Here is a 15,609-nt window from a genome sequence, read left to right as displayed (position 1 = left end):
AGTAAGCAGGTAGATAGGGGAACATGTGGGGTGAGAGTGAAGGTTTGAGGAGCGGTATTGTGTACGGTATAATAGATCCTTTCTCACATTAATAATGCAGGCTAATGAATAAAACATTACCGTGCATGGTACCAATGTCTGCAGAGAGAAGATGTATGCATATAGATAGTACATAGGTGGCATCATTCTGGAGACCATCATACAGGTGGTACATACATACATCAGTAGCCATAGACAGTACTCACCTGGTCGCTTTTCTCCGGCTGCAGCACTTGTGATGCTCTGATGGCTTTGATCAGCTGCAGCTTTGGAGAGGCTTGGGACAGAGTGGTCACCGCCCACTATTAGCATAACCACGCCCCTGCCACCAGCCTGCCTCAGATCAGAACATAAACTCCGCCCATGTCACCGAATAAGGGGAAAGAGCTGACAGGGAAAAGCCTAGCAGTCACAGGCAGGAGGGCGGGTGAAGCTGCAGCAGAATGCAGGCTGTGTCAGTCAACTCTAAGGAAACAAAGACAAAAGCGTACAGCACCGTGTTAGCCGGGAAAATCTGTACTCTACAAGAGTCTCTGGGCTATTCCATGAGACGCTGCTTCATGCCACCCTTCCCTGCCCCCTGCTTGTGATTGAAAGGCTTCTCCCTATATGGTCTCACAAGGAGGAGGAGGTGGGGAGGGCGGTGTGAAGCAGCATCTCATTGAATACACTAGGACAGTGCACGCGACCCTCGTCTGGGACAGCAGTGTGAATAAGAGGAGTTTCATGACAGCACCTGAGTTATGCCTCATTCACACGTCAGTGTTCGGTCAGTGATTTCCAGCAGTGATTGTGAGCCTAAACCAGGTGCGGCTGGAAACACAGAACAGGTGCAGATCTTTCCCTTACACCTTATGTCTGTGGAGGCTCCAATCCTGGTTTTGCCTCACAATCACTGATGGAAATCACTGACCAAAACACTGACGTGTGAATGAGGCTTTAGTCAGCAATATTTAAATCAGAACCCAAAATCAGCCTTGTAATGAATCTCCTCATACTTCCCCACTTGCCCACCACCTCCTCCTCTTGCCCGCTCTCTGTTGATGTTCCTCAGGGCTTGCTACCAGGACCCTTTCTCTTCTTTAGCCATACCTTTGGCCTAGGATAGCTCGTAAAATCAAATGGCTTTCAGTTACTTTTACGATGATGACACACTTCCAAGGTTACCTTTCTACTATCCAAAGTTGACGGGTGTCCATCACCTGTCTCATCCTCCTTCTCCTGCCACTTCCTAAAAGTGAACCTGGACATGACATCCATTATCTCTTCCCCCCCCATCTCTTTCACCCGGTTTACCAGAGGTGTCAGTCACAGAGGATGGCTCCGCACTTTCCCTGGTCTCACACATCTGCTGCTGTGGGACAACCTTTCATGCAGCAATGTCCTTCAGACGACACATCCAAACCTTTACTAGGTCAGGCCACTCCACCTCTAGGCATTTACCAAACCTGATCTTTCTTCCACCGCAAGCTCCCATCATCTCCCATCTATACCATCATTCTCTGTGGCTTCCACTATAACACTCTTGTACCCCTCCAATCTATCTCCAACTCTACTGATCAATTAATCCTTTGATGCTCCTCTTATATGTCAGTCCCTTCACTGTCTACTGATTGGCCAGTCAAATGCATTTCAAAATACGGACAAAATAACTGTCCTCTCTATACATCTCTGCCCTAATTCTCCACATATAATTTTAGGGCTTGTGCAAGCCCTTCTCTGCAACTTTCTTGTCTGCTCCTCAAAGCATTATCTCCAAGACTTCTCCATGCACCTCTCATATCCTGAAACTTGCTTAGACTTGTTCAGTTATCTCCCCCATCTCCCCCACACACATACATGCTTGGCTCGGCTGAGCATGGATGTGTTTTCAATAGGGAGAGAGAAGAAAGCAGCTGTCAGGAAAACAAAAGGATCGGGCATTGAAATTCAACATGCCTGATCATTCTCCATTCTGAGAAGTTTGATTTATCCCTCCACAGAACACATTTTCACTGCCCCAGGGTCCAGTGGCTATGTACTTTACACCATCTGGCACTTGGTATTTTGCTCAGTGATGTAAGGCTTTGATGCCGCTGCTTGGCCTTGGAAACCCATGCCAGGCAGCTCTCGTGGCACAGTTTCTGTACTGCTGTTAATGCCAGAGGAGGTTTGGGACTCTCCAATTAGTCAGCAGATCGTCAGTGACTTTCATGCACTATGCCCATCAGCACTCAGCAGTCCCGCTCTATGACTTTATGTGGCTTGCCATTTCTTGGATGTGGTTCTTGGAAGTGTTTTCGCTTTCCACAGTTTATGGTGGAATATCTAGCAGGGAAGACATTTCATGAGGTGGCTTATTGCAATGGTGGCATCATGTTACAGTATCACACTGGAATTCATTGAGCTTGTTAGAAAAAAAACATTCTTTCATAAATGTTTGCAAAGGCAGACTGCATGGCTGGGGGGTTGGAATTTATACACCTGTGGCAATGAGACTGAATCAAACACCTGAAGTCAATGATTAAGAGGTGCATCCCCATACATTTGTCCATATAGTGTATATCGCACATATGGTGTCAATGTTAAAAACACATATTGCGTGATATAAAAGTTTCTTAAACAGATGTCTGTGCAGTACCCCAGTCCCAGGGGGGTATTCGCCAATTTTTGGTTTGTAATGTTATTTAATGTGGCACTGTACACCAGCAGGTGAGGTATGGTTGGCATCAGGATGGTGCTAATCATCTGATTCCTCCCCTCTTGGTAGGAGTAGGCTGATCCTACTTCCTGCCAGGTGAGGGGAGTCTTAGCTAGGACTGTGAAGAGTGAGGAAGCCAGTTCAATTGCTCCTGCGCCAATGGCTTTTGGGACCAGAGAAACAACTCATCTGTGAGACCACTACTCTAGAGAGACTAAAAAAGGGTTACTGCATTACAGTCAGCAGAGTGACCAGCAACCATAGCTATCTAGAATTTGCTGCAGGTGAGGGACTACAACTCAGACACCCATCACTTGACCACAATGAGGCCAGGCTAACTTAAAAAAAAACGCCTGAACTTACACAGTGGACACCTAGAAACACAAGTGCCAGCTTCCAGCTGTTAGCATACCAGAGGTGCCTTTAGTTGCCACTTTTCCAGCCACCATACCTCAAGATCATTGCATTGTGTACAAACCACTGCTGTACGTACTAGAAATCCTACGTTGCACTAAGTAAAAAGAGACATTTATTCTTCTATTTCTGCCCTGATTCCTTATACCTCCATTTCACTGCACCAATCCCCTGGGAGCAATGGCCTCAGGGCCACTATCACTCCCATCCTCTGCACCAGCATCTCAGGGGCTCGCTGCTTCTCTGTATTGAACAGTGTAATCGACGACACTATTCCATACAGTACAAAAAATGTATGCCAATGTATACCTTCCGAAGCGTATGCTGAAAGGATACTTTTTAGCATACGTCAGGTCAGTGGGGCCATATTGATATGAAAGGCAAGTTAGGAAGAAGCTTTTCTGTCCAGGTCAGTGTGTTTTTAAGGAATTGCTATATTTTTAGGGATGTCATGTTAAGCTATATTTATTATTTAGTTATCAAGTCTCATTGCAGGCTGTCAGACCTAACAAATATTATTGTAGCACAATGTGCGTCATAAGCTGTTACCTATTAGAAAAGGAGAACGGTCTATTGGCTGATTCCTGGCAGTGGATGAGCAGATGAATTAAACCATCACCTTCCGATTCCATACATGTCTGTAATTAGGTGACGACGGTGTATAAACCACGCTAGGTCACCATAGCAACACGTGAGCAGAAATGTTCCTATGAGCGGTATTTCTGTCCATGCGAATAACGCTGGCATTTCATGACATCGCTCTCTGTTCAGCAGAAATGCAGTTGTCCCTTTCAATAACCTCACATCCAGATCCCAGGATGATGACACGTTCCTCTTAGGGACAGATCGGGAGACTTTATAACAGATTCCATATTAGCTAGGCTGTACATTAACCAGGGAATGAAGAACACCTTTGTAAGATGTAATAATATGCATACAACATGATTAAAATTATGACAAGTGATATTATTTATTCATGAAGAGTTATTATTCCCATCAACATGATGTAGCTGAGATGTTAGACAGATTCAAACGAACAGGAATTCATGTAGAATTGACATGTTATATCTAAACAGAGAGAAGACACTTATAATATTTTTATTCAATAATAATAATAATAATATTATGCAATAATATATAAAATAATATTTTTATTTTAACTCCTTGGTTCGAATCTGACCAAGGGCAACATCTGCATGGATTTTGTATGTACTCCCCGTGTTTGCCTGGGTTTCCTCCCATACGCCAAAGACATACTAATCGGAAATTTAGATTGTGAGCTCAATTTGCTGTAAAACGCTGCAGAATACAGTACAGACCAAAAGTTTGGACACACCTTCTCATTCAAAGAGTTTTCTTTATTTTCTTCAAAGTAGCCACCTTTTGCTTTGATTACTGCTTTGCACACTCTTGGCATTCTCTTGATGAGCTTCAAGAGGTAGTCCCCTGAAATGGTTTTCACTTCACAGGTGTGCCCTGTCAGGTTTAATAAGTGGGATTTCTTGCCTCATAAATGGGGTTGGGACCATCAGTTGCGTTGAGGAGAAGTCAGGTGGATACACAGCTGATAGTCCTACTGAATAGACTGTTAGAATTTGGATTATGGCAAGAAAAAAGCAGCTAGGTAAAGAAAAACGAGTGGCCATCATTACTTTAAGAAATGAAGGTCAGTCAGTCAGCCGAAAAATTGGGAAAACTTTGAAAGTAAGGGCTATTTGACCATGAAGGAGAGTGATGGGGTGCTGTGCCAGATGACCTGGCCTCCACAGTCACCGGACCTGAGCCCAATCGAGATGGTTTGGGGTGAGCTGGACCGCAGAGTGAAGGCAAAAGGGCCAACAAGTGCTAAGCATCTCTGGGAACTCCTTCAAGACTGTTGGAAGACCATTTCAGGGGACTACCTCTTGAAGGTCATCAAGAGAATGCCAAGAGTGTGCAAAGCAGTAATCAAAGAAAAAGGTGGCTACTTTGAAGAACCTAGAATATGACATATTTTCAGTTGTTTCACACTTGTTTGTTATGTATATAATTCCACATGTGTTAATTCATAGTTTTGATGCCTTCATAGTCATGAAAATAAAGAAAACTCTTTGAATCAGAAGGTGTGTCCAAACTTTTGGTCTGTACTGTATGTCAGCGCTATATAAATAAAATAATAATTGTATTTTATCAATCAAAATAATGTGAAAACGCTCTCTGGATACTTGCAGTCATATTCAAAATGACAAAGAACGCATCTGTGATATCACAATGAGCTCTGCTGGATGACAAACTCAGCTCTGCTGCAAACAGCTCTGTTGAAAAAACGCAATACTGCTGCATATGTGTGTAATGTAAAGCTTACCTGAGAGAACAAAGAGTGTTAACTATAACAGATCATAGGATATGGGGTGTCAGGACTTCATGTGGGCATACTTAGGAGGTCCTGTGCAGCCCCCCAATTTATATAATAGTATATGTGTGACCAATAAGCTGTTAGCCAGCATGGTGCACTACACGTATCATATAGAATACCTATCTGTGTGCAGTCTGTATAAATACCACCCACCCCTTCATATGACAGGCATGTATGTGAGCGTTTATAAGTATTTTGCACCTTTGCAGACCCTTTAAGCATCCCTCTTTATGACCTAAGTCCCTTTTTGCTCCTTAAATGTCTCTCTTTTTGATCTGAGGTATAGATTTGCATTATTACATTCACAATTTTGACCCAGAAAGTGTTTGTCTGGTTCCTCTTTGTATGGCCTCATGCACACGACAGTATTTTTTCACGGTCCACAAAACGGGGTTCCGTTATCCATTTCCGTTTTTTGTTCCGTTGTGTTTCCGTGTGTCTTCCGTTTTTTTGGCGGACCGCAAAAAACAAGGAATGTTCCAAAACAGACAAATAAAAAAATAAAAAAAATGATATCCACACCCAGGATACAGGTATAAATGCTGTTCACCTGAGTTTGGTTAGGTGGCCATTTTCTGTAGTCTTTACAGGGTACAGAGGTGCGTTTGGTTGCTTTGCTGTTCTTTGCTTTTTCCTTGTGGCGTCTTGGTTTCACCATGGCGGATGACTCTGAGGAAGAAGTTGTACTGCACTGGCTAGTTTCTCGTCGATGGGGACAGCGCTCCCTTTTGTTGGACGAGGAACCGATTAGAAGGCGGCGATTTTGGGTTCATCCAATTGTTTCCCAACGCTACCGGAAAGGACACTTTCATACACTCTGCAAAGATCTACGGCAGCATCCTGAGAAGTTTGGGGCGTTCTGTCGGATGACAGTGTCTACATTTGATCGCCTGCTGTCGTCTCTACGTACTGTCCTTACCTTCATGGGCACCAATATGAGGCGCAGCATTTCTCCAGAGGAAAGGCTCATTGTCACGTTGAGGTAAGCTATATCTTTTATTCCTAGTTCAAACAGTAATGTGCATGGCTTATGTCTTCTGTTCATTTCTTCTTGAAAAGGCTGGTGTTAGACATTTGTTTATTTTTGACCTAAATTATATTTCTTGGGCCCAAATATGTTTATTCAATTGTATAATATATTTTTGATGTTAAATCAGTAAAACATAACATGGCCTGGTTAAAGGTAGACGCATATTTTAAACAGGTAAACTATTTGAGTTTGTTTGCCTAATGTTATCATCATGCAGAGTGTTCACATCATCCTTTCATTCGCCTATACATTCTGCATGTAAATGTCGGAAACACAGTTGCTGTAGCATAGCTGGTGTGAGTAGTGGCCACACCGCAATTTCGGAAAGTGTTTTGGTGATTTGTAGCCATATGTCTCATTTCAAACATTTGCCAAAATGAATGTATTATTTAAGCACTTATTTAAGCTGGTTAGTGATTTTTTTTTTCTCTCTATTTTTCAACAGATTCCTTGCAACTTGCAACTCATTTGCATCCCTGCATTTTGAGTTTCTTTTGGGAACCTCAACCATTTCTCGGATCGTGCGTCACACTTGCCATGTCATCTGGCAACAACTCCGAGAGACGGTGATGCCACAGCCCAAGGCGGACGATTGGATTCGGATCGCTGAGGGCTTCAATCGATCAGCGCAGTTCCCCAACTGCCTTGGGGCAATGGATGGCAAGCACATCCGTGTGAAGAAGCCTCCTCACTCAGGGTCCCGATTCTTCAATTATAAGCAATATTTTTCGGTAGTGCTTATGGCTGTTGCTGACAGTAACTACCGGTTTATAATGGTTGATATCGGGGCCTATGGAAGCACAGCAGATGCACGCATCTTTACTGCTTCTAGAATGGGTGAGCGGCTTCGTGCCAACCAGCTTGCCCTGCCCGAGTCCAGAAGACTGCCCGGATCTGATGGTCCGCCGGCTCCATTTGTCATCGTGGCGGATGAAGGCTTTGCATTGACTAACCATGTTATGCGGCCCTTTCCAAAGCGTGGTTTGGATGTCAGGAGGCGTATATTCAACTACCGGTTGACTCGTGCCCGTCGGTATGTTGAGTGCGCTTTCGGGATACTCTCTAGCAAGTGGAGGGTGTTTTTGTCATCCATACAGATGGATCCGGAGAATGCTACCCTGGTGATTCAAGCTTGTGTTGTTCTACACAACTTCACCAGGATTCACGAGGCTTACTCTTCTGTTGACATGGAAGATTTTCCTCCGTCAACAGGTTTGGGTTTGGAAAGGACCCTGCATAGACGACCTGGGACTGCAGGCATTGCAGTTCGGGAACTCTATGCAGACTACTTTTTAAGCCCAGAGGGGTCCTTGCCATGGCAGAGGGACGCGATTCGTGGCAGTGTTTAATTTCTTCTGTGCTCGATAGTTTTCTTTATTGTTTTCTAGATAGCTTGTGTAATTTTTGTCATAGCTGAGTGTAGGGACTCGCAAGAGAATGAGGACCCTTGACGTGGGCTTGCGGGCTGAGGTTTTTGGATCCCACATTTAAAAATCCATATTCTTATTAATAAAGATTCTTATGTTGGACTACTTTTTAAAACATAATGTTTGATTTTTAAATATGCTTCCAAAAACCTTCTAATACCTCATTTAAATATTAATTATGAACCAATTATGTAGCCTAATAAAGTGTGCGTACTTGAAGTATTGTGTGTGTATCTGTTTTGACAAAAATGGTAGAAGTGTTCTAATGTGTTGTAGAATAAAGAACATAAGCCACTTGACATTTTTCTCCAAAAATTTACTGTAACCCAAGAAATCATCCATTCATAAATAACCTTAATTTTGAGGAATATTCAAAATGCAAATAAATGGTTCAGACAAAAATAAAAAAAAAAATAAAACATTCACATATCAAATAAGTCTCTAGTGAAGGAACCAGGGGCGTAGGAAGATCCTGGGCGTACCTGTGCCGGATCTGGTGCCCTAGCAGAATACATGCCCACATTCATGGACTGGGCAAGGGGAGGGTTGCGGTCTTGGGACCCATGGAAAGTTGGTCCGGGCAAAGGTGGACCATGGGGTGTATGTGTAGCCTGGTGGAAGCTGGTAGGCTGCTGAGTGGAAGCCATCATTACTTTTTGGAGCAACTTGTTTATACAAACCGGATTCCCAAAAAGTTGGGACACTAAACAAATTGTGAATAAAAACTGAATGCATTGATGTGGAGATGGTAAATGTCAATATTTTATTTGTAATAGAACGTAGATGACAGATCAAACGTTTAATCCGAGTAAATGTATCGTTTTAAAGGAAAAATACGTTGATTCCAATTTTCCCAAAAAAGTTGGGACAATAGCAATAAGAGGCTGGAAAAAGTAAATTTGAGCATAACGAAGAGCTGGAAGACCAATTAACACTAATTAGGTCAATTGGCAACATGATTGGGTATAAAAAGAGCTTCTCAGAGTGGCAGTGTCTCTCAGAAGCCAAGATGGGTAGAGGATCACCAATTCCCACAATGTTGCGCAGAAAGATAGTGGAGCAATATCAGAAAGGTGTTACCCAGCGAAAAATTGCAAAGACTGCATCTATCATCATCAACTGTGCATAACATCATCCGAAGATTCAGAGAATCTGGAACAATCTCTGTGCGTAAGGGTCAAGGTCGTAAAACCATACTGGATGCCCGTGATCTCCGGGCCCTTAAACGACACTGCACCACAAACAGGAATGCTACTGTAAAGGAAATCACAGAATGGGCTCAGGAATACTTCCAGAAACCATTGTCAGTGAACACAATCCACCGTGCCATCCGCCGTTGCCAGCTGAAACTCTACAGTGCAAAGAAGAAGCCATTTCTAAGCAAGATCCACAAGCTCAGGCGTTTTCACTGGGCCAGGGATCATTTAAAATGGAGTGTGGAAAAATGGAAGACTGTTCTATGGTCAGACGAGTCACGATTCAAAGTTCTTTTTGGAAATCTGGGACGCCATGTCATCCGGACCAAAGAGGACAAGGACAACCCAAGTTGTTATCAACGCTCAGTTCAGAAGCCTGCATCTCTGATGGTATGGGGTTGCATGAGTGCGTGTGGCATGGGCAGCTTGCATGTCTGGAAAGGCACCATCAATGCAGAAAAATATATTCAGGTTCTAGAACAACATATGCTCCCATCCAGACGTCATCTCTTTCAGGGAAGACCCTGCATTTTTCAACAAGATAATGCCAGACCACATTCTGCATCAATCACAACATCATGGCTGCGTAGGAGAAGGATCCGGGTACTGAAATGGCCAGTCTGCAGTCCAGATCTTTCACCTATAGAGAACATTTGGCGCATCATAAAGAGGAAGGTGCAACAAATAAGGCCCAAGACGATTGAACAGTTAGAGGCCTGTATTAGACAAGAATGGGAGAGCATTCCTATTTCTAAACTTGAGAAACTGGTCTCCTCGGTCCCCAGACGTCTGTTGAGTGTTGTAAGAAGAAGGGGAGATGCCACACAGTGGTGAAAATGGCCTTGTCCCAACTTTTTGGGGATTTGTTGACACCATGAAATTCTGATTCAACATATTTTTCCCTCAAAATGGTACATTTTCTCAGTTTAAACTTTTGTTCCGTGATTTATGTTCTATTCTGAATAAAATATTAGAAGTTGGCACCTCCACATCATTGCATTCAGTTTTTATTCACGATTTGTATAGTGTCCCAACTTTTTTGGAATCCGGTTTGTATCAAAATGTATGTCTCCCTGGTATGGGATCGAATACATTTTTAAAACAAGTGCAATGGAGGCAACACATTGATGATGGCTTTCTTTGGGCACATGCCATGGGCAGTTCTGTGGGCTCCACTGCTGGTGTTGCTTGTGGGCTTGATTCCGGAGAGAAAATGGCTGGGGTTTCTTCACCCCCCAAATCCGAATCGTCCGTGTCTTCTAAATTGTCCACAGTACTGTAGTTAGAAGAAAAATTTCAATATATCTTAATGTATTATAATATCACATAACCAACATACAAAATCCTAATAAATTTTAAAACAATATATATGCCTACTATATATAAGGCGAGGCAACATATATCCAAAAAGGGGTCAAAAACAAAAAAGCATAAACTAACCATTGATGAACTGTTGCTTTGTACTGTGTGCTGCCAATAGCATAAGTTATGGGAAAAATTTGTTGGGGTGTTGGTTGGTAGCCTGATCAGAAACTTGAAGGTCAGGAGCTAACCAAGTGCTGATATTCTGTCCTTCTATATCTGGCCTGCTCAACCAATGTGCCTCCATATGTTATTAAAATGTAATTCCCAGCATGTCCTAATAGCTGTAAGCTCTCCAGACATGCTGGGAGTTGTAGTTTAACCGCAGCCTGAGTGCCGCAGTATGGATATGCCTGGTGTAATTGAATCAGCCTACACAAGGGCCTGGTGGGACTTGTATTGTTCAAAAAACTGGAACAATGCTGGGAGAGCAACCCTGGTTTAATTAAAAATGGGCAAATGAGATTGCCTTTTTTGGAGAATACCTTGAAAACTGTTTTTTTTTATAAAAAAAAAACTTTGGTGTGCAAAAAACATACACCATATTTTAAAGTGTTAAACAGTACTGGAATGAATAAAAAACTCAGACAATGTTAAAAACAAAACAAAAAAAACACTGGTGCATCTCCAATTGAACTATAGAAATATGAAAGGTGTATTTCCAACTTATCACACAATGTCGCCATATTGCTCTGATATGGGCACATTGTCTGATTAGTGTGTGTCCCAACGCTCGAACGTCCAACTATTTATGGCGAACAGAGCACGGAGTGCTGTTGCAGGAGGACCACATATTTTCCAGGGTCCGTCCACCACCATGCACTACTCCCCGCCTCTACCATAGAAGTGAATGGGAGGGTGGCGCACATGCTCCCATTCATTTATATGGGTCAGACGTTATTAACGGAACATGCACACAGCTATTTTTGGCGTCCCCATAGAAATGAATAGAGGGATGTTGCGCATGAGCAATGTGGCCTCCTTCTCTTTCATGGCTACGGTTGCAATATAGGTGCAAGTCCCAGCGGAGAGACGTGGACCTGAAAGACAATGGGTGCATATCCTATCAATATGCCCCCATTTGATGAGATGAGTAAACACCTTTTAAACACCTTTTGAAATTAACTACCAACAATGTCTCAGCATCATTTTGGGCCTAGCCTCAAAAAAGGAGTAACAACAAAGGTGAAGTGAGAATTTAGACATAATTTTTTGACACATTGGTGGATCAGGGCATCCTGTCTAAAAGCACCCCTAACAAGTCTGAAATACTCCAGCAACATCATATATAGCAGACCAAACTTGGAAGAAAGGTCTGCGATATATATTCGCATTGTGTACAATGACATATATACAGTTCAATACATTGATTGCTAAATAAAGAAGACTTACGGCCTCAACTCCATCACAGGGCGTAGGAAAACTGAGTTGTTCAGTATAGATATATGGCCGCTTTTTGGATGCACCATCCCCACTGCGGCTCTTTCCATTAAGCTCCCTCCGGAACTGGTCCCTGCAGCTATTCCACCTCGTCTTGGTGTTTTTGACTGTGAAAACAACCAAAAAATGTTAAACAATATTTGCTTGCAAAAAAACTCAATCCAATCCAAAATTCAAAAGTGTTCCAAAAAAATTAACAATAATGCAAAAAGGGGATACTGGACAGGACATCGTACAGTCGGGCAGTTGTGGGTCTTATATAATGTTTGTCAATTACTGGAAGGAGGAAATTATTTGTAGACTGACTTAAAAAAAAGTCTACTTTCTGATATTGGAAGTAGACAGATGTTTAATTATCAATTCCAACAGGGCACATGTGTCCAAAATTCCGAAAAAACACATCCTGGGTATACATTACGACTGTGGCCAGTAGGTAAGGTCTGAACAGACATTAAAACATGGTGTGGTGTGGTAAAAAGTTCATGGAAATTGAACAAAACATGCATGGACACAGTGGCGTACAGAGAAATGACTGAGCCCAATCACAAATTTGCAAAGGAGGCCCCCCCCCCGACCACAGTAATTTGTTTGCTACACCTTCCTTTCAAGCCGCCCCCAGTCCTGTGGCTAGTAAAGAGCACTCTCTTATACCAGGCCGCAGTTTCTACAGTTTTACACACTGTCTATACTGTTACTGTATATATAAATGTGCTAAAACTGTTGAGGGGGCCCTGACAAAGTATTTTACTCCTCCTCCTCCTCCAGGATGGGCCACTTCAGGGTCATGGTCCAAAAGCAGCTGCTTCACCTGCTTCCCCTATAGCTAGGCCCCTACATGTACATACCACTAGAGCAGGGATGCTCAACGTGCGTCCCTCCAGCTGTTGCAAACTGACAACTCCCAGCAGGCCTACAGCTACAGCAGGGCATGGTGGGAGTTGTTGTTTAACAAAACAGCTGGAGGGCCGCAGGTTGAGCATCCCTGCACTACACAATTAAGCCTGGCCACAAAAGTAACATGATTCTGAAGTCACTGAAGTACTTTTCTATATCATAAGGGACAACACAACAACCAAACCACAAAACGACATTGCTTGCACGTACCTAATTCTGCACGACCTCGGTGATCCGGTTTATCCCATTCGCTCGGCTTTAAGCGACGGGCCACTTTCTCCCACGAAACTTCCTTCCGCACACGGTCCAGATACACAGGGGATTGTGTGTCCCACAGCTCGGGCCTTTCATGGACCAGAGTGATAAGTTTGTCCACATTCCATTTTGGCATTTTTATTTGGTACAGTAAACTAGCCAAATTATGACAGGCAAAAAATATATGTGTGCCAAATCACCACACAAGGCTCGCCAATCTGGTAGTTTAAACTTCCTGTCTTTTTAAAAAAAAAATATTGCCAAATGGACTTGGAGACAGGTTGCCAGGCAACAGATCCGCAAAAAAAAAAACGGAAGGCTTCCAATGTGCAACCGCGTTTTTTGCGGACCCATTGACTTTAATGGGTCCGCGAACCGTTTTCCGCAAAAAAAATAGGACAGGTCATATTTTTTGGACGGACTGGAAACACGGATCACGGATGGGGATGACAAACGGTGCATTTTCCGAGTTTTCTACGGACCCATTGAAAGTCAATGGGTCCGCAGAAAATCACGGAAAACAGAACAACGGACACGGAACACAACAACGGTCGTGTGCATGAGGCCTATACCTGAGCCTGTCTTGTATATTATTTCATTAGTTAATGCAGTTGGGATTTTGGAAATTTCTATATTCAGATTATTTTTGTGCTATTTCAGAACAGAACACTATTGAAGTGGATCTTTCCAATAATAAACCCTAAGTGTCCCTCTTTGACTGTCTGAAAAGTTGGGAGGTAGGCCTATGCGATCTGACTCATATAACATTGTGGCTCGTCTATATTTTAACAGCATATTTTTGGAGTGTGTTTTAGTCATCTGCCCAATCACTCAACTGCTGGAGGTCCGGGAAAGAAGACAGAGGTGTTTTTTCACCAATAAGTGTCGTGCATGGCCGCTGCCTCTATTGTTCCTGGTGGTCACAGATCACGCTAAATTACACAGAAATAAGAAAAGAGCGTCCAATCGAGCGCTACTTTTTAACTGATGTAAAAGGTGGTGAATTGGATGCTCACCTTGTTTGCTTGTGATGACAGGCACAAATCTCTTTGCATTTTTTCATAGTAAAGGTGTCACAGGTCCGCTGCAGTCCTGGGCAACCTCTGGAAGGCCTTTCAGCGATGAAGTTTAATTGTAGTTGATAGAAAAGATTTGGCTGCGATGGTACCCAAATATTCAAAAAGATGCAAAATTAAAACCTGCAACACCGTGAAATGCATTACAAATCTACAATAAAGACACAGATTTCAATTTTGCATCTTCTTGAGTATTTAGGTACCAGTACAGCCAGATCTTTTCTATCTACTAGCAGGAGGCTGTCGAACGACACCCAACACAGTTTTAGGCCTCTTGCACATAAACGTTGTGTGCCCGTGGCCGTATTGCGGCCCAAATACAACGGGTCCGCAATACATGGGCACCGGCCCGTGTGCCCTCCGCGTCACTTATGGGGATCCATACACTTGAATGGGTCCGCAATCACAGAGATGCGGAACAGAAGCAAGGATCGTAACCCCATGGAAGCACTACAGAGTGCTTCCGTGGTGTTTCTGTCTGTGCCCGTGCCTCTGCCTCTGCACCGCAAAAAAATAGAACTTGGTCTATTTTTCTGCGGAGTGGATGGATCACGGACCCATTCAAGTTGAATGGGTCTTAATCCTTCCCGGCCACCGCATGGACGTTGCCCGTGCATTGGGGACCGCAAATCAGACCAGGTGAAAGCTAGATTAATTTTTGAAGGTTTTTCTGAGGGATTTTTTGTTTAAAGGGGAAGGGTGTTAGTTAAAAATCTAAAATCTGTTTCCATGTTCCCCAATATAGTTCGGGATAAGATTAATAAGGAATTAGTTAATGATAGAATTGCAGGTCCGTTTGACAGTCCGCCATTCAGGAAGTTTTGTGTATCCCAGCTGGGTATTGTGCCTAAAAAAGAGCCAGGGGAATATAGGTTAATTCACCATTTATCTTTCCCTATTGATAATTCTCTTAAAGATGAAATTAGCAAGGAGGAGGCGTCAGTGGTATATGCCTCTTTTGATCAGGCGGTGGATTTACTGAGAAGGTTTGGTCAGGATGCCTTATTAGCAAAGACGGATATTAAAGCTGCATTTAGGCTGCTGCCTGTGGTTCCGGCCGGTTTCAATTCTTTAGGTTTTTGTTTTGATAATAAGTTTTATTTTGACAAGTGTTTACCTATGAATTTTGCTAAGTCGTGTTCCTACTTTGAGTCCTTTTCGCCTTTTCTTCATTGGGTAGTTCAGGTATCAGTTCCAGGTGGCGGAGTGTTGCACTATTTAGATGACTTTTTGTTTGTAGGTTCTGCGGGTTCTAAGTTGTGTTTAGATTTGTTGGTATGTTTTATGTCCATGTCTTCGGTATTCCTATTGCAGTTGCAAAAAACATTTCTCCTTGTTTATCTTTAAAGTTTTTAGGTATAGTTATAGATAGTGCCAGGATGGAGTTTCGTTTGTCTGAGT

The 15,609-nt window shown here is 42.9% G+C and overlaps 1 protein-coding gene across 7 annotated transcripts in view; it reads right to left on the bottom strand.

The window, feature by feature from the left end:
* Positions 1–365, bottom strand: part of MAP2 (microtubule associated protein 2) — a 258,280-nt gene extending 257,915 nt beyond the window's left edge. For all 7 annotated transcript variants that reach the window (XM_040441562.1, XM_040441559.1, XM_040441560.1 and 4 more), the window contains exon 1: positions 246–365. The gene's annotated coding sequence lies outside the window, so the exon portion shown is untranslated. The remainder of the gene's footprint in view (positions 1–245) is intronic.
* Positions 366–15,609: the final 15,244 nt, after the last annotated feature.

Source organism: Bufo bufo, chromosome 7 (genome assembly GCF_905171765.1).
Source record: "Bufo bufo chromosome 7, aBufBuf1.1, whole genome shotgun sequence".
Lineage (NCBI taxonomy): Eukaryota > Metazoa > Chordata > Amphibia > Anura > Bufonidae > Bufo > Bufo bufo.
The sequence above is the reverse complement of the archived record's forward strand: the minus strand, read 5'-3'. Positions and strand labels throughout refer to the sequence as shown.